The following is a 20,987-nucleotide window of genomic DNA, read 5'->3' as shown; positions in this document are numbered from 1 at the left end:
GAAGACAAAATAAGGTAAATTTACCCTGATTTTTAAACTCTTAATGCATCATGTTTCCTTCTGGAGCATCAGTGAGCATTTGAACCTTCTGCAATAGTTGCATGTGAGTCCCTCAGTTGTCCTCAGCATGAAAAAATGGATCTCAAAATCATACAGTCATTGTTAGAAAGGGTTCAAATATACAAAAATGCTGAAAAAAACAAATTTGTGGCACCTGAAGGATTGTTCTGAAGAACAGCAGGCAGTTTAACTGTTCAGGACAAACAAGATACTCATAAACAACTATCACTAAACAAAACAAAACAAAAAACACACAACTGTGGATCATTCAGGTAACAGTGTATGTAAACAAAAGTGTATGTAAACTTTTGAACTGAGTCATTTTTTATAAATTCAGCTATTATTTTCTTTTGTGGACTATATGTAAACATATTTTATGTGAAATATCTTATTCAGGTCAGTACTAAATAAAAAATAACATGCATTTTGTATGATCCCTCTTATTTTGGTAAAATAATTAACATTTTGCAGATTTTACAAGGTGTATGTAAACTTTTGACTTAAACTGTATGTTTCTAAATTTCATTGTTTAATGCACGTTGAAATTAAAATGATAAAATAACAAAATATTATAATATATAAACAAACAAAATAGAACATTGAAATTAAAACTTTTTATACAAATAAATATTAAAAATTCTACACAATTTTAAATGTTTTTAAAATAAGTAAATAAAAAATTTAAATAATGCACATAATTGGCTAAATAATTAAATAAAAATTTGTTCTGAAAAATCAGAACAATCTGTGTTAACAATTGTTTAATGAAAAGCGCATGCAAAACATTTTTCACACATGTACTTCAGAAACTCATTGAAATGGATAGAAAAATGAAAGCCAGAAGAGTCTGTTACTGTAACAAAATAGCACCAACATGTATTTACTGCCTTTTTTGTGGCCAAGCCTGAGAACTTTTTTCTCATAGAACATATGGGGCTTTTAATCATAACAAAGCATCATTTTATTGAGGTTAAGGGGGAAAATAAAATAAAAAATAGGATAACAATAAAAATAAAATCGAGCAAAGATCATCTAATTTTCTGTTTCTTTCACACGGTGCATGAAAATGGTTAAGAAGTCACACATTTAATGAACAAAACATCCCCAAATGGCACTTGTGAAGGCTTCGTGTACATTTCCATCCTGTTCAGCAGTGCAGCACATTGACTGGCACTTTTAATATACTTTCCAGAGCTCGGTGGGTGGCTCTGAAAGCAGCGCACTTGAAATCTCTGGTGTTTTAATGTTTCATCTTCACTAATATAGTCAAGGTCGCTGAGAAAGTTCATTTCAAAGCCAATTGTCTTCATCTGTTCTGAAAAAAGACAAGAATACATGTCATGAACGTAACATCAAATGGCTTGTCGAATGCCACGGCTGTGGCTCATCCAGGCCACACACTGTTCGGATTTCAAACTACTAGTGGAAAGAAACTGAAGTCTGCTCATCTCTAAGATTTTCTCTGTTAAGGGTTCTTGCCATTCCTCTTGAGGTTTTTCAGGTCGATGGAGGGTTTGGGTGATGACAGTGCTCGTAAATGACCTTTCACCTCTACTTTCATGCCAATTCATCCTCCTCTTTTATGTCGAGGAATCTTGCCCTGTCTGTTTATACAGACAGCGAACAGGCGCTACATTTCCTTCTGCTTTTCCTTAGCATGTCCCCAGGCTACTATTGGACCCTGGGATAAAAACTCCTCTCTGTGTGGGTCATTGTTAAATGAGAGCCACAGACTTTTGTTTTGATGCTTATAGAACCATTTTTTGTGTTTGCATGAGAAATGACGTGGCGTCCGATCTATAAAAATCGCCCGGAACCAAATAAAAAAGGCGGGTAGAGAAAGAGATAACAAAAAATAGAAACTACAATGCTATTCCCAATGCTCTCATGTCTTTTCTTCGCTCCTGTCCCTTGTGGTAACAGGACACCTGGACCATTGGTGTGCTGTGTTTACCTAAATGTCTCTAAGGGACAGTTAAGTGTGGTTCCTTAATGGGACTCTTTTCACTGGTCACAGAAAAAGTGCACCTCTCCCATGTGATCCATTCTCAGTCCTGACTTTAAGGCTAAAACGTACAGCCACGACATGTTAGACTGTGTTCCCACCCTTACTGACACCATCACTCTTAAGAAACATACATAAAATGCTTTTACTTTAAAACTTTTGCACAGCTAGTGTAATTCTTCCCAAGATTTGCTATAAAACTGCATGCTTATCAGACGAAACGGAACAAGTGCATACTTCAGTTTCTTATCAGGCTGTATGTCTCTTATCAGGCTAGATGTTTAATGCTGTAACCTGATCTTTGCCTTCAGGCAAAGCAGATAGCATTTCTCCTATAGTTGGTTCTTACATTTGGCCAAGTGTCCGTGTGCCATGATGACAGTTCGAGGAGTGATGGACGTGCTTGAAATAGAAGGTCACTAAATGGCAGCTGAGGTTCATGGAGGGCTAATGGGGGCCAGATGTAATGCAAGGGTCAAAGGTTATTTCCCATCTCTCTTCCTCTGTCAGTATGAATGCAGTGCATTGACACCCAAATCCAAAGAAGCTTAATTTCTGTTCTGATGAGCTAAGCTGGCTATTGTGTTGTGGCATATCATGTGACAAATTTCGAGAAGAAGACAAGCAAACTGCAATCAAAATCCTGACTACTCAAATGTCAGTATGGATGGTAAGAAATATATAATATATATGGGGCATTCTACAGAATTGGTTGAAAGTCAGAGTTGGAAAAGTCTCAGAAACCCCCCACAAATTTTGTATGTATGTAAATTTGCACATTTCTAATAATTGTGCAGTTAATTCTTGTATTTTATTTTCAGAAAATTTTGGAATATTTGTCCTCTCCCCAAATTTGTCACTACCGAAACACAGTAATATATAATATATTAAGAAGGTTTATATAGACCTGTTATAAGATTTTGCTTACATATTCCTTGTAAATATATATATTTTTCTATTTTATTAAAAAAAGTTTTCAGAGGTAAATCAATAACAATTACAATTTTAACAATATTTCAGGTGTGACTTATGAGATCTGTTGTATTTTGAATCCAATTTTTCTTTGTAAAAGGCAAAAAGTTGATCATACTGATTTCAAATTTAAGGATTCCTTAATTTGAATATACATTGAACCAAACACTGTCATAACATCTTAGTTGATTATACTTTATTTTTGACAAAACATGCCATGTTTCGGTCGTGACAGCACATTTTCAGTAGTAACAGTAATGCTCTGGTAGCGACCACATCACATTACAGAATTTTAACTCACTAAGCTACAAAAACATACAAAAAAAATTGCGTAACTGTTCTAAAATTATGTTTATTCCTCCCAAATAAAGGATTATCCCTTTTCTCACTTTGGTCGTGACCGTTATGGTAGTGACAATTTTAGGAAATAACACCCAAAAAACAAAGATGTCACTACCGAAATTTCACCAAATGTTTCGTTAGTGACTGTTACAGTAGTGACAATTTTAGGGAATAACACCCCAAAAAACAAAGATGCCACTACCGAAATTCCACCAAATGTTTCGGTAGTGACTGTTACAGTAGTGACCATTTTAGGAAATAACACCCCAAAAAAACAAAGACAAACCCACCTACCTAAACTTCACCAAATGTTAAGGTGGTGACTGTTTCGGCAGTGACAATTTTGAATACTTTTGGGCCCAGCTCAAAGATGCTAATCAGCACATTGGTTAGCTAGCACAGTTTTGAACAGCTGTACACATATAACAATTAATTGCTGTCGGTGCTGCTAGCCTAACAGTTAGCCCACTGACATATAGTGCAACTGCACCTCTGGCGACCCGAGTTTGAGTCCCAACTCGTGGTCCTTTGCCAATCCCATTTTCAGCTCTCCACCTCACGCTTTCCTGTCAATTTCTACTGTCCTGTCTGTTTAAAAGCATGAAAAAGGCCAACAACAACAAAAAAAACCCTAATTGTTTTGAAATAACTCAAAAAAGTGTGATAATTGTAGAAAAATGGTGTTCAGTGACATTGTTTAAAATTACACACATTTTTTTTTTGTACTTTTAAATGCATTTACAGTTTTAAATGCACAAAATGTTAAAAAATGTGTGTGTATATATATACATATATATATATTGAACTTATTTGAAACATATTTTTTTTATAAGTTAAAATTTAGGCCACCTCCCAATTGAATATTCAGTAAACAATGATTTTATGTATATTAAGCTTACTGATATTTTAAATTATATTGTGGGTTTCACTAGATAATAAAAGGATCTTAGTAAGATTTGAGTGCTTAGATGTGTTTTTTGGTTGTGGGACAGCATTACTAATTCTGTAGAATGGCCCATATATATATGCTGGTGTAATTAATGCAAATAGCAAAATCTGTACAAAAACAAAATGTACAAAAATGCTAAATAAAAGTAAACAATCAATAACACTTGAAATGTGTTAGAAGAATGCAGCAATGGCGCAGTATAAAGTTGTGCGTGACATGGCTGTAGATCTCCACAGATGTTTTCTGCTGGTTCCAAAAGCTTTATTATGACAAATTGTCTGAAGTCTGTAGAGAGTTGCATTGGTCTTGTGGAATAGATCATTCTTTAGATTTCAACAATTTTCAGCATTGGAAACTATGGTGGAAGCATTGGCAGCCCCTTGAGGCTGATGTTGGTAAACCCCTAAACTCCATCATGTGGTCATGTCTGTCATCACAAGCTTTGATAAAAAATAACCACTACACATCAGGAGTAGATGAACTAGACAAATTAGTTTCAAAGTGGGAGAAAGATTATGGAAAAGAACTACCATTAGTGCTGGAGACTAATATACATAATAATATTATTGCACTACTCTTTAATAATAATAATAATAATAATAATAAGCAATGGCGTTAATTGTTACATGCTTATTAAAGGGATAGTTCACCCAAAAATAAAAATTGGAAACTCACCCTCAGGTCGTTCCAAACCTTCGTCCTTCATTCATCTTCAGAACACAAATTAAGATATTTTTGATGAAATGCAAGAGCTTTCTGACCCTGTAAAGACAGCAACGCAACTGACACTTTCAAGACATAGAAAAGTAGTAAGGACACTGTTAAAATAATCCATGTGACATCAGTAGCTCAACCTTTTATGAAGCTACGAGAATACATTTTGTGCACAAAGAAAACAAAAATAACAACTTCATTCTACAATTTCTTCTCTTCCGTGTCATGATGGCAGAATTCAAACAGCATACATCTTTTCATCCTTCTCTAGCCAAGCTACTGCCATTGAGATGCACAGAAATGCTAACAGTTGGGTTTCTCCAGGTACTAGAGCTCATCGCTCCCGTTGCTCCCAGAAAGGATCCGTTTGGGTTGAGATTACACTTTGAGAGTTAAAAAGCAAAGAACCTTGAAATGCACAAGCTGTAGTTGATTTTGTGTAGTGTTTGGCTGTGAGACCAGCAGGTCTCTTCTTTTAGATGATTTACCAATACATCTGCCACCAGCATGTGGTCTTGATTTGCCTGTACTGTTTGAGGAAGATAAACTGCTAAGAAACATTCTGAAACTGGTTCTGGACAGTGTCGGAAGATGTGTGCTTGGTTGATTTTTTTGCATTGCGTAATTATAATTATAGCACCAGTGTTGGATGAGTGCTGGAAAAGTACTCAATGTCCAAATCCCTCAAAAAGGAAGCGTACTAACCACAATAATTGAAGACTTTAAAATCAGTTACAACATGACTGTAACAAAACAATGTTACTATATAACCTAAAATAAGTATATAGTGGTTAGCTGATTGATGTCTACTATCTACATAGGCAAAATTGTAACTGAAATGGAACCATAAAGCAACTGATTTAGAATGTTTTAAATAAGGAGCGACTCTTAAAGAGAGAGCTCACCCAAAAAATTAAAATTCTGTCATTAATTATGCACCGTAATGTCATTCCAAATGACAAATAAAGATATTTTTCAGAGCACAAAGATTTTTTTTATAAACTCCAAGCTGCAACTCAGCTACACTGTATAGAATAAAAATAAAAATTATATGCATCAACTTCAAATAATTTGTTACCTGGCTGCCTTAATTTTAAAGTTTAGTCAACTCAAATAAGTTTATTTACTTGAAATGTTAAGTTTTTTTAAGTGACAACTTAGATATTTGTGTTGACTAAACTTAAAATTTTAAGGCAGCCAGGTAACAAATTATTTTAAGTTATTATTAAGTTTTACGTTTTTTTTTTTTTACAATGTACCATGTTCAAGTCCCAGAAAGTTAGTATGAACATCGTTAAAATGGACATCAGTGCTTCAACTGTAATTTTATAAAGCTACAAGAATACATTTTGTGCACAATGAAAACAAAAATAACAAGTTCGTTTAACAATTTCTTCTCTTTTGTGTCAGTCTTTGACAGTCATTTATGATACTTTTTTACATTTATTCAAAATTTCCCTCACTTTTTCCACCATCTTGGATGTTTTTGTTTTTTTCAAGGATTGAGGATTGTGAGATTGTCTTCTCAGGAATTTAGCCAAACAAAAGTGTTTTAAAATCTACCTGATCTCATGACCAAAACATACCTGTGAAAACTTTATCACAAGACCTAAAATATGTACCAGTAAATACATAATATCACTGCAGTTTCCAACAGAAATTAACACTAGAGGTTGTAAAACAGTGAGCACTTGTAATTGCTTTCTGGACGTAACAAGCTTGCTCAGTAGCTCAGCCGGCACGGATTTGGACTTAGGATGCGGAATTGGGTACGAATCCTGTGAAAAACATGACTGTGTTGAAAGATGAGAGATCGAATTGCGTTTTTACATCACATTCGCTTTTGTTCATACTATTGGGTAGGTTTAGGTGTAGTGCAGATGGTACGTTATTTTAAAACATCACAGAGCGTTAGAGTTATAGCGCCACTCCGTGTCAGAACTGCAGTAACACATACAAAACCAACATCACATAAAACATACCATATGTATGTTCATCTGTTCCAGGGGGGAAAAAAATGAACGCTCTTTTAGCACCACTCAGTGGACATTTCACATCTAATATGTGAGCCTGGACCACAAAACCAGTCTTAAGTAGCATGGGTATATTTGCAGCAATAGCCAAAAATACTTTGCATGGGTCAAAATTATTGATTTTTATTTTTTATGCAAAAAATCATTGGGATATTAAGTAAAGATCATGTTCCATGAAGATATTGTAAATTTCCTACCCTAAATATATCAAAACATAATTTTTGATTAGTAATGTGCATTGCTAAGAACTTTATTTGGACAACTTTAAAGGCGATTTTCTCCATATTTAGATTTTTTTTGCACCCTCAGATTACAGATTTTCAAATAGTTGTATCAGCCAAATATTGTCCTATCCTAACAAACCATACATCAATGGAAAGCTTTTTTCAGCTTTCAAAAGTTGCAATTTCAAAAAAGTGACCCTTATGACTGGTTTTGTGGTCCAGGGTCACATGTCACGAAACGTACATGGCGGTACGTATTTTGCGTCTTGCAAAAAGTTCCCACAGGTAACTTCAGGTTAAAATGCAATACAATCTTAAAACAGCTCACTAGTTTTGTCAGAACAGAGCTGGTCATACAACATTGTCTTTTTATACCGAAACAGTTAAAGACTTAGCATTGGCAACTCTGGCCATGATTTGGTGAGCATGCTGAAAAGGGCAGTTGCATTCACCCACGTTTTGTCCTTTTCATCAGGGAGGTTCACAGTGAACAGTGACGTGGATTTTCCAATTTTCTTTTAATCATCAGAACTTAATGTACTACAGCAACAGAAACCATAACGGGTCACGACATCTATGACTGTCTGCTTCCTTTCAAACTTTCGTCACTCACCGCTACGGAAAGATCAGGAAAAGGACACAGTCTTTAACAGCGAGGAAGACTGCTTTCTATTGCTTTGATCATGACTTTCCACAGTCTGTATTCCAGATTCATCACTCCCTTTATCAGGGAGATACAATCAAATCTCAGCCGCAATCTAAAGCCCGTTACGAGATTCCAAGAACGCGTTGACGTTTCTGACTTGTGTTTAGAGAATAAATCTTCAGTGACATTTTTAAGCTTGAAAAAAGTGAGGTTTATGTTAAAAACAAGAACAAATCCTCAGCTCTAATATATATGCGTTTGACTTGCTTAGGGGTTTCCCCAAATCACAACAGACAAATTGTGGCAAACAAAGCCATCACTTATGATTTAGCAGTGCAGAATTGTGGGCATCTACAACTCTGTCTTTGTTTATAGTCAAACCAGCTGGGCATAGCAAGTGTAATGTAACACAAAGCTGGATTTACAAGGCAAACTGTACTAATATCACTTACACTTGCCCGCATTATGATAATTGGCCACAAGCGCATTTGGAAAATGTATTTCATATGTGAAGTATATCTTTGGAAAATCCCGGTAAGAGGCTTCAAACGGTCCTGTAAGAACATAAGACTTCAGGTCATTAGTATGCTCGAATGTGTCTCAGAATGCTTTGAGTGATGTACTGAGGTTGTGTGGGTAATATTCAGCAAACCAAAGAATACATCAGGCTAACCAACAGTGTGGTAATTGGCAACCGCACTAAGTGTTGACACAAAAAGCCTCCTTAGACGTCTGGAACCTAAAACTACAGATCAGTACCGGGTGCTGAAACGACACTTGTCCATAGGTGGCTAATATCTGGCTTGAAATTTGCTCGATTTCACCTACGGGACAGTGGAGTCCTTGTCTTCGTCTAATTATGCTCCTCACCTCAAATCTTTCCCCACTGGGATTCCCCCTATTCCAGGTCTTCTAAAGCAGTTCAGTAGCTACTTGTAAGCGGCAGACTGAAATTTAAGATGTTATTTTCTGCAAATCTGCCCTTTCGCTGTTCCTATGCACATCGCAATCAGTCATGACACTGTATGTCTATCATTTGAATATGGAAATATTAAATGATTTAAATAACTGAAAAGATACTTTAAAACTTTATTGATTATTGATTTGAAGGAGCTCCTGAAATTTTTGATTGCGCTTCTAATTTTTTAAAATTAGGAGCAGAAGTGGAAGTCTAATTTAAAAAAAAAGTAAGTAAACAACTCACACGCTTAGATATAACCACTTTGTTATGTCAAAATAAGGCTTAAATGGCAAGAAAACATGATCTGTGGGAGTTTTTAGTGAGTAATGAGCTTGGTGAAATTTAAAGTAAATCTCTGCGTCTGTGACCAATATTTACCGAGCTTTGATGACTGGTGATCCGAGAAATTCACAAATACTTCAAAGTTAACTATTAAAAAGAATAGCTGAACATAAGTTCACAAATAACAATTTACAAATAATTTACTCACCCCCTTGTCATCCAAGATGTTCATGTCTTTCTTTCTTCAGTTGTAAAGAAATTATGTTTTCTGAGGAAAACATTTCAGCATTTTTCCCCATATCATGGACTGGCATGGTCCCCCGATTTTGAACTTCCAAAACACAGTTTAAATGCAGCTTCAAACGATCCCAGATGCGGTTGGAAATGATCTCAGCCGAGAAAGAAGGGTCTTATCTAGCGAAACGATTGGTTATTTACATAAAAAATTACAATTTAAATACTTTTTAATCTCAAATGCTCGTCTTGTCTTGCTCTCCGTGAACTCTGTGTATTCTGACTCTGACCGTATTTTCTCCCTCAACTTCAAAAATAATTTCAAAATCATCCTACATCATTGCAGAAGTTCTAACCCAGTCTTTGCAAAATGAACATGCAAAAAAAGATCAAACACCCTTAACAAAAAAGTTAAAATAGCTATATAGGATGATTTTGAAGTTGCGGGAGAACATGAGATGGGAGTTTTTCGACATACACTAATTGTCATGAACCGGAACAAAAACAGTCCAGGCAGAGCAAGACAAGACGAGCGTTTGGCATTAAAAAGAATATAAATGGTATTATTTTTATTAAAATATAGTTACGCTAGATAAGATCCTTCTTCCTCGTCTGGGATCGTTTACAACCGCATTTAATCTGCATTTTGGAAGTTCAGAATCAGGGCACCATATCAGTCCATTATATGGAGAAAAATGCTGAAATGTTTTCCTCAAAAAACATAATTTCTTTACAACTGAAGAAAGAAAGACATGAACATCGTGGATGACAAGGGGGTGAGTAAATTATTTGTAAATTGTTGTTCTGGAAGTGGACTTCTCCTTTAAATTGTTACTGACTTGAGTTACTATTTTTGGAATAAATGTAAAATGCTTAAATACACTAAGCTGATGAGATTTATACTTGGCTTTAATAAACAGAATATTGATTACACTGTTAATGTAAAAATATAAAATATATTTTTTGTCTTTTTGTGAAAGTAATGTAAGTAATGTTTATTTAACCACAAAAATGTGGCAGGCATGAATTTACATTTGATTAAAAAAAAAATCACAATGTACATTAATGCCATTAATGCATTAAACATATACAGTAGGCTTTAAGTGTTACCAATCTTTTTTTTTTTTTCACAATGCAAAATTCCTAATTAATAATCAGCATTTTAATATATCATTGTGTCTACAACATTGTCTAGTAAAAGCATACTTTAAACAAGATTTTAAGTTACTTGAAAGGCAAAATTGTGTTTATTGTTATTTATTTATTGTTAATTAATTCTTAATCAGTATTTTTTGTAATGTTGTCCAATAAAAACACTTTTTAAAGAAGATTAATATACTTGAAAGCAAAATCAATTAGGATTATAGGATTTATTTCTATAAAAAGAAGCCTTACTTAATTTTGTTAAATTTATGCCCATGTTTTAAGAAAAATAAACTATACAAAATATATTTCCAGATATATTTCCTAATATCTGATGTAGTTAATGCACCTTTGTTTAAAGATGCTTCTGTATTTTTATTGTAAATCACTGCCAATTAAGAAGTGCGCTGATTTGATTAATGTACCCCGTCTGCGTAGTCTCTATTGCTGTAGACTTTATTAATGGTTAGGCTCTGCCCTCCTGTGGTCGTCATGGCAACTCTTCATCATCACTTTCACAGGGAAGGTGAAGTATCAGTGGTGCGATGTGAGAAAGATCGCTGCTTTATACACTCATGAGCACAAAGCCCACGAAACCCTTTGCCCTTGTCATGTGCGTAGCAACAGTGATGAGTGTTGACTAATTGATAAACACTTCCTGATTTGTGGTTGTGTGCAGGGCAACGGAATGAATTCAGTTACACAATTGGTCATACCCCTCTGCTTTCCAGCTGCACAACTGGAGCCAAACGCCTCTAAAAAGGGTCACAGCGGCACATTCTGTGCTATAGGGCCGTTCGGCGATTCTTTGATTTGCGTTATTCTAAACAGAGATGAATTCAAAAAGAGTTATTTAGTGTTTGGATTAGTGGACCGCAGCAATGTCAAGTCTTTTGTTTCAAGGCATCCCTCTGTTCTCTTGTTTGTTGAGTCTGTCGTTGCAGATCTCATGCAGAGATGATTTAAAGCCTCTGTTTAACTTGTCGTAGTGGCCCACGTTAAGCAGGAACACATAAGCTCCCATGTCCCGCTGTGAACATGGATCTGGAATTAAACAAAGAATTAAAGAAAACTAATTTAATTAAAAACAGACTGACAGCAGACTTCAACAAGTAGGTATATAAGAAACTTGCCAGGGTTTAACTTGTTTACTGAGTGCTTCCAGAGCTGTTCCTGGTCTCTTGGTGGTCTCCCTCATCGGTCTCCTTCTTGGACAATCTCTCAGTTTGTGAGGATGACCTGCTTAGATTTATAGCACTCATCAGCACTTGTGGCATAATGGCAATGTTGGGAAATGTAACAGGTTACAGATTACGAGTATTTGAAATGTAATAAGTAGTATAACTATTTCAGCTATTCAGTCCAGGCAGAGTAAGACAAGACGAGCATTTGGCATTAAAAACTATATAAATTGTATTATTTTTATAACCGATTGTTTCGCTAGATAAGACCCTTCTTTCTCGGCTGGGATCGTTTACAGCCGCATTTGGGATTGCTTAAAGCCACCTTTAAACTGCCTTTTGAAAGTTCAAAATCGGGGCAGCGTATCAGTCCATTATATGGAGAAAAATGCTAAAATGTTTTCATCAAAAAAAAAAAATTTTTTTTACGACTGAAGAAAGAAAGACATGAACATCTTGGATGAAGTATATTATTTGTGACCCTGGACCACAAAACCAGTCTTAAGTCGCTGGGGTATATTTGTAGCAATAGCCAAAAATCATTAGGAAATTATGTAAAAATCATGTTCCATGAAGATATTTTGTAAAATTCCTACTCTAAATATATCCAAACTTAATTTTTGATTAGTAATATCCATTATTAGGAACTTCATTTGGACAACTTTAAAGGCAATTTTCTCAATATTTTGATTTTTTTGCACCCTCAGATTCCACATATTCAAATATTTGTATCTCGACCAAATATTGTCCTATTCTAACAAACCATACATCAATTGAAAGCTTATTTATTCAGCTTTCGGATGATGTATAAATCTCAATTTCGAAAAATTGACCCTTATGACTGGTTTTGCGGTCCATGGTCACATTTGTAAACTGTTGTTCTGGAAGTGGACTTCTCCTTTAATCTTAAAAATAAAGCACATGCATAAACCCAAATAGGACTTATGAAATAGGACTTATCAAATAAGCATGTGTCCTATTCTGTGATCTAAACTCCTGAAACATTGGTGTCTCTGTTCACACGTAATCCACACAACTCCAATCCATCAGTTAATGACTTGTGAAGGAGGAAAGCCTTCCAGAGACAAAGACTTGTGTGAATAATACATAATCATGCAATAAATAAAACAGTAACTGTAGTCTGATTACGAGTATTTTAAAATGTAATGTAATTACAAGTACTTATTTTTTTGTAATCTGATTATGTAATCCAGATTACATGTAATCAGTTACTACCCAGCACTGCCCTCAGGTCATCCAAGATCTAAACGAGTTTGTTTCTTCAATAGAACAGATTCTAAGAAATTTAGCATTACATCACTTGCTCACCAATGGATCCTCTGCAGTGTATGGGTGCCGACAGAATGAGAGCCCAAACAGCTGATAAAACATCACAACAATCCACAAGTAATCCACACAACTCCAGTCCATCAGTTAAAGGGGTGCTATTATGCTTTTTCAATTTTTGAACTTTAGTCAGTGTGTGGTGTGTATCTTTGGGCATAAATAAGATCTACAAAGTTACAAATCTCAAAGTCCACTCCAAAAGGAGATATTTTGTTTTTAAAAAATACCTTTTCAAGCACTACAACGAACGGCTCCTTTGGACTACAACGCTTGTTTTCCGCATACAATGATGTCACAACACGATCCATTAGAATATCATTAAATTAAATCCAGCACACAGAAATTTGAATTGTTGGGGGGAGGGTAGGGACGAGGTGGGGGATTAGCCTAACTTTAGTGATGCAGTTCGAGCCGCAGCACGGCGGGTATAAACACAAGCATTGACTAGAGTGGCTGCTTCAGAGCTGTAACGTGCCACAAACGCGTGCAGTACATGGGGTTGAAACACATGCCGAAGCCACGATCTGCTCTGGTTGCCGCGTCGGAGCCGTAACGCGCCGCAGACGTGTGCAGTGTGTGATAAGAGATTCATCATACAGTGTAGCTTCACTTATAACGCGAGTGTTTTGCACTAGAACTTGCACTAGAATAGGCTAGGCTTATCAGTGATGATGTTCTTTGATAATGTTAGGCTGCTTTTAGCCTTATGCTGGAGTTGGTTACGGGCAATGAAACTAAGTATGTAAATAATTAAATACATTAGCATGATAATATCATGTACTGGCGATCTCGCAGGTTGATGATAGAACCCAACACTACTGTAGAATATTATTTACTCACCCTCCATGCATCCTAGGTGTATATGACTTCTTTCTTTCAGACAAATGCAATTGGAGCTATAATAAAATTTATCCTGGCACTCCCAAGCTTTAGAATGGCATAGATGGGTGTTTCTCCTCATCAGTCCAAAACAAGTCCAATAATATGCATCCATCCATAATAAAAAGTGCCTCACATGGTTCCAGGAGGGTTAATAAAGGCCTCCTGTAGCGAATCGATGCATTTTTGTAAGGAAAATATCCATATTTAAAACGTAAGAATCACTTTAATCTAGCTTGCGCTAACAGTTGTACACAGAACTTGCTTCTTTGACATGGGGTGTGGCAGTACTGAAACACTGTCTAAGCTGTTCGCCAGTCGCATCGCAGTGGGACAGCTAATCAATCACAACACATTTCATTTTTCAGAAGGCGGACCTTCATTAAACCCGGAACTAATCGAGCCATATGTGCCAGGCTGAGAAAAACTGTAATAATGTATGTATTGTAATGATGTAAATTGTGGTAAAGATAATGCACTTTTTTCGAACCACCAAGCATGAAAGCATGTTCTAGTACACCTCCAAAACAAAATCAAGACATAATAGGCATAATAGGACCCCTTTAACATCTTGTAAAGCAAAAAACTGCAACAAAACAAATCAATCTTTAAAGACGTTTAATATGCCTGAGGGTTAGTAACATTTTAACAAATGGTCTTAAAAATGGACTGTAAAACATCTGTTTAGTCAAGAGGAATAATTTGCATATCCTGCATAGGAAACACATCTCACTGGAAGTGTATTAAAAGTAACTGTTTGTGAGCAAAACGTAATAAAATGTCTCAGTTGGTTTTTCACATGGCTAATAGATTTCCTATGCTTTCATTGTGTGCTGGTGAACTTTGAAACCACGCACATAACAGGCTTCAAACTTCCCTTTTAACGATAGCCAAACACCCAGAGACCGCTCGCCCTGCGTTTTTTCTGTTCCTCGATAAAGATTAATACTTACAAAGATAATTCCCCTGAATAATTTTTTACAGACCCTTCCAAGCCCTTTACAGAGTTTTTATGCGGCCATATAGTCAATTTCAAGTCAAGTGTGTAGGTTTTCATTACTATACGCACATGTAGGCCATTAAACTTTGTTTCAGCCTCGAGTTGTTAAATCACTTTGAAGCGCTGCCTGAAACATCTTTGCGTTCTCACATACATGTTCATCAGTCCGTATGCATGTCCCTGCGATGCTTTGATGGATGGATGGAGTCGGTCGCTCACAACGTTTTCAGTTTTGTGGCTAATTAATTCAATGTCATTTTGGGAGAAGAATTCCAAACAATGGATTTTGTTTGCTGTTTGTTTGTATTGGGTTTTAAAAGCGATATGGAAAATTCTACGTAATTCTAGGATATAGCCTTATTCTGACTGGGTGTTGTCACAACAGTCAACCGCAAAAAGGCACACAAATGTGCAACAAATCTGTGATCAGAGAGCACTTCATGCTGAGTAACAGCATCAGAATCTTTGACACACTTGACAAGCATCCTGAATGTCTGAAAGCCATTTGATGAAACAAAATGCATCCCTTTACAATTCAAAAAGTACATGTCATGAAATGCGCTTATAAATAAGTCAGCTTCTGTAATTATGCATATACAGGTTTAAATAACATAACAGGCAACACCTTACATTATTAAATGCATAGATCATCTAGGAAAAAAAGCCAATAAAGCAGCAATTTCAGGGTACAAAATGGGACCTAAATCACTTGAAAAATAAAAACATTGAGATTTAATTTTTTTCCATTCAATTTAAAGTTTGCGTTGTTTACAATCATCTTTCTAAATCTTCCCGGTGTTATTTTAATACTTGACTTCCCCCCCAGTTTGTTTATTTGTTTGTTTATTTATTTATTTATTTATTTTTAGTACATTTTTTCAGTTTTAGTCTTTTTTTTTTTGTTTTTAACTATTAACCCTGATTTTGGCACATGCCAAATATATTACACATATGTGGCCCTGAGCCACAAAACCAGTCATAGGTAGCACGGTTATTGTCACACCCCTTTAGACTGTTTATGTTGGTTTCTCCCTCTTGTGCCCATATTTGGTTCCTCCTGCCCTCGTTGTGTTCTGATTAGTTAACTCTTTTCACCTGTGTCCTAATTAGTTCTTTGTGATTACCTGTCTTTATAAGATGATCTCTGTGTAGTGTTTGTTGTCAGGTCTCATCTATGTGCATGTGTTTTGCTGCCTTCCTGTGACTTCTTTGTGGACTGTATTAAAGACTTTGAATTTCACCTTTATCCTTGTGCGAGTATGTTCCGCGTTTTTGTTTTGCGTTTTTTGTCAGTTTTTGTTTTATTTGTTTTGTGATGGATGACCCGGCTGTCCTCGTCCTCCTGCTGGAGCAGGGGGACCACTCTCTTGAGGACCACACCACGGACTTTGTGTTTCTAGCCAACCTAACACACCACCACACGAGCACAGCTGTCTGGAGAGGGTCCTTGAGAGAGCCTTGCGCGTCTTCGAGTGTGTGCTGGTGTCCTGCAAGTCAGATCTAGCTATGGACATCATGGACGACGACACCAGCCCCACTCGGGACCCAGTGCCCAACCCACCATCACCCTGCATCACGGAGCATGAGTCCAAGCCCACCGCGGACGGAGAGCCAAATCCCAGCTCGACCGAGCCATCGCCAAGTGGAGCAACAGAGCTGAAACCAGAACTGGGACTGCAAGGCGGTGAACTGGACTTAATAGACTTCCATACTGAGATGCATGCTGACATGCCCCCTCTTCTTGCGCCATCACCTGTACACTCGATCTGCCCTGAACCCTCAACCTTTTCCCAGGGACTTTTCCCACCCAACCCCCTTCTCCTGCCTTCCATGCCTCAGCCCCATCACCGCTCGCCACCGGTCTGCCATTCTCTATCGGCATCGTGGCTGGAGGATCCCTAGTCTCTGCCTCTGCCCTCCGACCCAGTGGCTCCACCCCGGCTCCTGGCTCCCTCTTCTCCACCGTCGCATGTCGGCCAACCAGCTCCACCGGGCTCCCTCGTCCCTCCAGCTCTGCCTTGGTCGGTCGTCGACCCGCCATCGCCTCAGGACTCCACTCCTCTGGCTGTGCCTCGTTACTCTGTCCCACCGGCTCCGTTGGGCTCCTCCCTCCCTCCGGATCTCCGCCTCGGCTGCCTGAGCCTTGGACTCCGCCTTGGCCCGCTGGATCCTCGGTGTTGCCTGGCTCTCCACCTCGGACTCCATCTCCACTTGCTCCGCCACCGTCGGTCGGCCCCATGGAGTCGTCAGCCCTTCCACCACCATGGCTCCTCCCTCCGTCAGCTCTGCCGTGGGCCGCCATCATGGCTGTGGCCTGGGCCTCGCCTGGCTTCTCCTGTTCTGGGTCCCTTCTGTCTCCACCCTGGCTCCTTCCTCCGTCTGATCCGCCCTGGACCCTTCGGTCATACAATACATTGTGTGGGTCAAAAATTATTTTTTTTAATACCAAAAATCATTAGGATATTAAGCAAAGATCATGTTCCATAAAGATATTTAGTAAATTTCCAATTGTATATCAAAACTTAATTTTTGATCAGTAATACGCATTGCTAAAAACTTCATTTGGACAACCTTTAAAAGGCGAATTTTGTTTCCAGGACATTCAATTCAGTTGTCATACACAGTAAACATAAATGCAGTCAGTGGTAAAATTGGTCTATCTGATATTGAGATACTCTTTTATCCATGCAAATCTTCTTAAACTTTCAGCCTATGTTTCTATATGTGCTGTCACAGACTCACGTCTAGAAACGGCAAATACAGATAATCTGAAAACTAGCAGACACGTTCAGTATTCATTCTTCAGCTGTTTCAATTTTCCCCTCATCACAGGGTGTGTTCAGTGTCAGAAACACAAACAGTCATGAAACCCGCACTCACTTGCCTCATTACATCTCATGCGATATAACTGCCACATGAAAGTGTGGCATAAAATCTTTCCTCCTGTTGCCTGAAAACACTTCTGAGAGCACCTCAGCATTCTGGCGTTGAGATCCAGTCTTTAGATAACAAATCTCCTCAGAGAAACCATCACCACCACAGATCTCCCAAACAAACTGCAAATGTTTAAAAATAAATTAAAGCACTTTGTTTAATGAACTGTATGTTTTCTTTCCTTAGTAACGCACTTTATGGCTTACAGTTACTTCAATTAGAAATCTTTAAATCAATCAGCAAGCTAACTAGTTTTAATGAGAGAAGCTGCATGTGAAAAGAGCCATGGCAGAACAAGTTTGTTTCATGCTATTACTCAATAGAGATCCATAACAATGCAAAACTGAAAAGTGAAGATTTTTTTTTCAGTAGATGACAATGATGTTGAGCTGAGCTCATGGAGTTAATTATTTTTGACAGAATGGGGTTGATACGGACATATAAATCCATCAGTTTAACAGAACAGAGCAGGAACAGAGCAGAATCTGTTCAGCAGGGAGCGAAACTTCCTGTGCAAATGTCTGTGATGTTCCTCTTGAGGGACCAATAAAACCAAGCAAATCAAAATGGCTTTAAAAAACAAGCTCAGATAAGATTAATTCAGAGGAAATGAACATGATTCACTAACGTATAAAAAAATAATTATTCCATTCTGGATCTTAACAAACAAAGCCTTATCTGAGAAAATAAAAGGAACGCCAGACTACAGGAATATGTTTCTGGGCTGTTGATGTCTGACTTTTCTCTTTTGCACAAGCTATATTGTATGGAAGCCTGTTTCCACCACTGAATAAAAAATAAAAAAGGTAGTTCTGACTTTTTATCTTGCAATTCTGACTTCTAATATAAACTCACATTTGTGAGAAAAAGTCTCTTGATTGTGTTTTTTTTAAATCATGCAATTAAGAAAAAAAGTCAGAATTGTAAGATAAAAAGTTGCACTAACCTTTTTCGTATTTTTTTTTTTATCAGTGGCAGAAATGGGCTTTCATAATATTGTGTATCTCAATTGTGAGTTTTTCTTATCATGCAATTGAGAAAAAAAGTCAGAACTGTGAGTTTATATCTTACAATTCTGAGAAAAACGTCAGTTTTTTAAAAAAGTTTTTTAAAATCATGCAATTGAGCAAAAAAGTCAGAACTGTGAGTTTATATTTCACAACTTTATAACTCACAATTGTTTGTTTTTGATCATGCAATTCTGAAAATTTTGATTTCAATCAGATTTGTGAGTTTTTCCTCTCAGTTGTTTTTTTTTTTTTTTTTGTCATGCAGTTGAGTGGAAAAAGTCGGAATAGCACTGAAAAAAAGGTTGTTTCAACTTAAAAAAAAAGTGTTCATGCTGCCTTAAGTTTAGTCAACATGAAATGTTAAGTTGTACTACATGAAAACGTAAATATTTGAGTTGAGTAAACTTACAATTTTAAGGCAGCTGAACACTTTTGTTGAAGTTGAAACACTTTAAGTTTTTTTTTTTTTTTTTTTTTTTTTTTTTTTTACGGTGTGTGAGTTTCTATCTCTCCATTCTGACTTTATAGCTTACAATTGCGATTATATACCTCACAATTCTGAGAAAAAAAGCCAGAACTGTGAGTTTGTGTCATGCAGTTGTAACCATGAATGAATTTCTTACACCTCAACCTTCTGGACCGCTCTTCTTTTGCAAACTGCTCCAGGTCATTCAGATTTGAAGGATGCCTTCTCCCAACTGCTGTTTTGAGATCTCTCCACAGGTGTTCTATGGGATTTAGGTCTGGACTCATTGCTGGTCATTTCAGAACTCTCCAGCACTTTGTTTGTAACCATTTCTGAGTGCTTTTTGAAGTGTGTTATGGGTCATTGTCCTGCTGGAAGACTCACGACCTCTGGTGGAGACGCAGCTTTGACACTGGCCACTACATTGTGCCCCAAAATTCTTTGTTAATCATCTGATTTCATGATACCGTTCACACAGTCAAGGGATCCAGTGCTAGAAGCAGCAAAGCAAACCCAAAACATCTTTGAACCTCCATCCACCATGTTTTGACTGTAGAGATGGCGTTCTTTCTTTGAAGGCCTCATTTCTTTTTCTGTAAACAGTGCATGATGTCCTGTACCAAAATCTACTTTTGTCTCATCTGTCCACAGTATGTTCTCCCAGAAGGATTGTGGTTTTGTTACATAAGTTTTGGCAAACTCCAGTCTTGCTTTTTTATGCCTTTGTGTCAGCAGTGGTGTCCTGCTGGGTCTCCTGCCATAGCATCCCTTCTTGTTCAGATGGTGATGGATAGTGCGAGCTGACACTGTTGTGCCCTGTGTCTGCAGATCAGCTTGAATTTGTTTGGAAGTTAATCAGGGTTCTTTATCCACCATTCGAACAATCCTTTGTTGTAATTTTTCATTAATTTTGCTTTTCCGTCCACGTCCAGGGAGGTTAGCTACAGTGCCATGGGCTGTAAGCCGTTATTGCGCACAGTGGACACAGGAACATTAAGATCTCTAAAGATGGACTTGTAGCCTTGTGATTGTCCATGTTTTTCCAAAATTTCTTCTCTTATATCCACAGACAACTCTTTATACTTCTTTCTTTTCTCCATGCTCAGTGTGACACAACACAAAGGTTCAGTCAACTTTTCTCCATTTAACCTGGTTGCAAGTGTGATTACTATATCACACACACCTGTTACTTGCCACAGGTGTGTCTAAATACAAATTACAGGAGCATCACATGCTTGAAAAGCAATTATTTCTCACAATTTTGACAAGGTGCCAATAATTTTATCCAAATTTGATCAAGTTTGACTTTTATTTATTTTATTATTATTTTTTGTGTGTTGTTGCAGTGCACACAAAAACAATAAGCACGTAAACACCAAAACATTTGCAACTGGAACAATTTTCTGACAGAATTGCAAGGGTGCCGATATTTTTGGCCATGACGACTGTATGCGTAAAAAGTGAGTATACTTTGGGCTAATAAGTTGAAATACATGAAATCTAAATTTACAGTTTTCTTATACACCTCTGGTCTTACCGTACACGATTCACTGATGCACATTATTCTGATTTTGCTCCCATTTTTCAATAAACTGTAATTCATTA

The sequence above is a fragment of the Labeo rohita genome, chromosome 1 (assembly GCF_022985175.1).
Source record: "Labeo rohita strain BAU-BD-2019 chromosome 1, IGBB_LRoh.1.0, whole genome shotgun sequence".
NCBI lineage: Eukaryota > Metazoa > Chordata > Actinopteri > Cypriniformes > Cyprinidae > Labeo > Labeo rohita.
Note: the sequence above shows the minus strand (reverse complement) of the source record.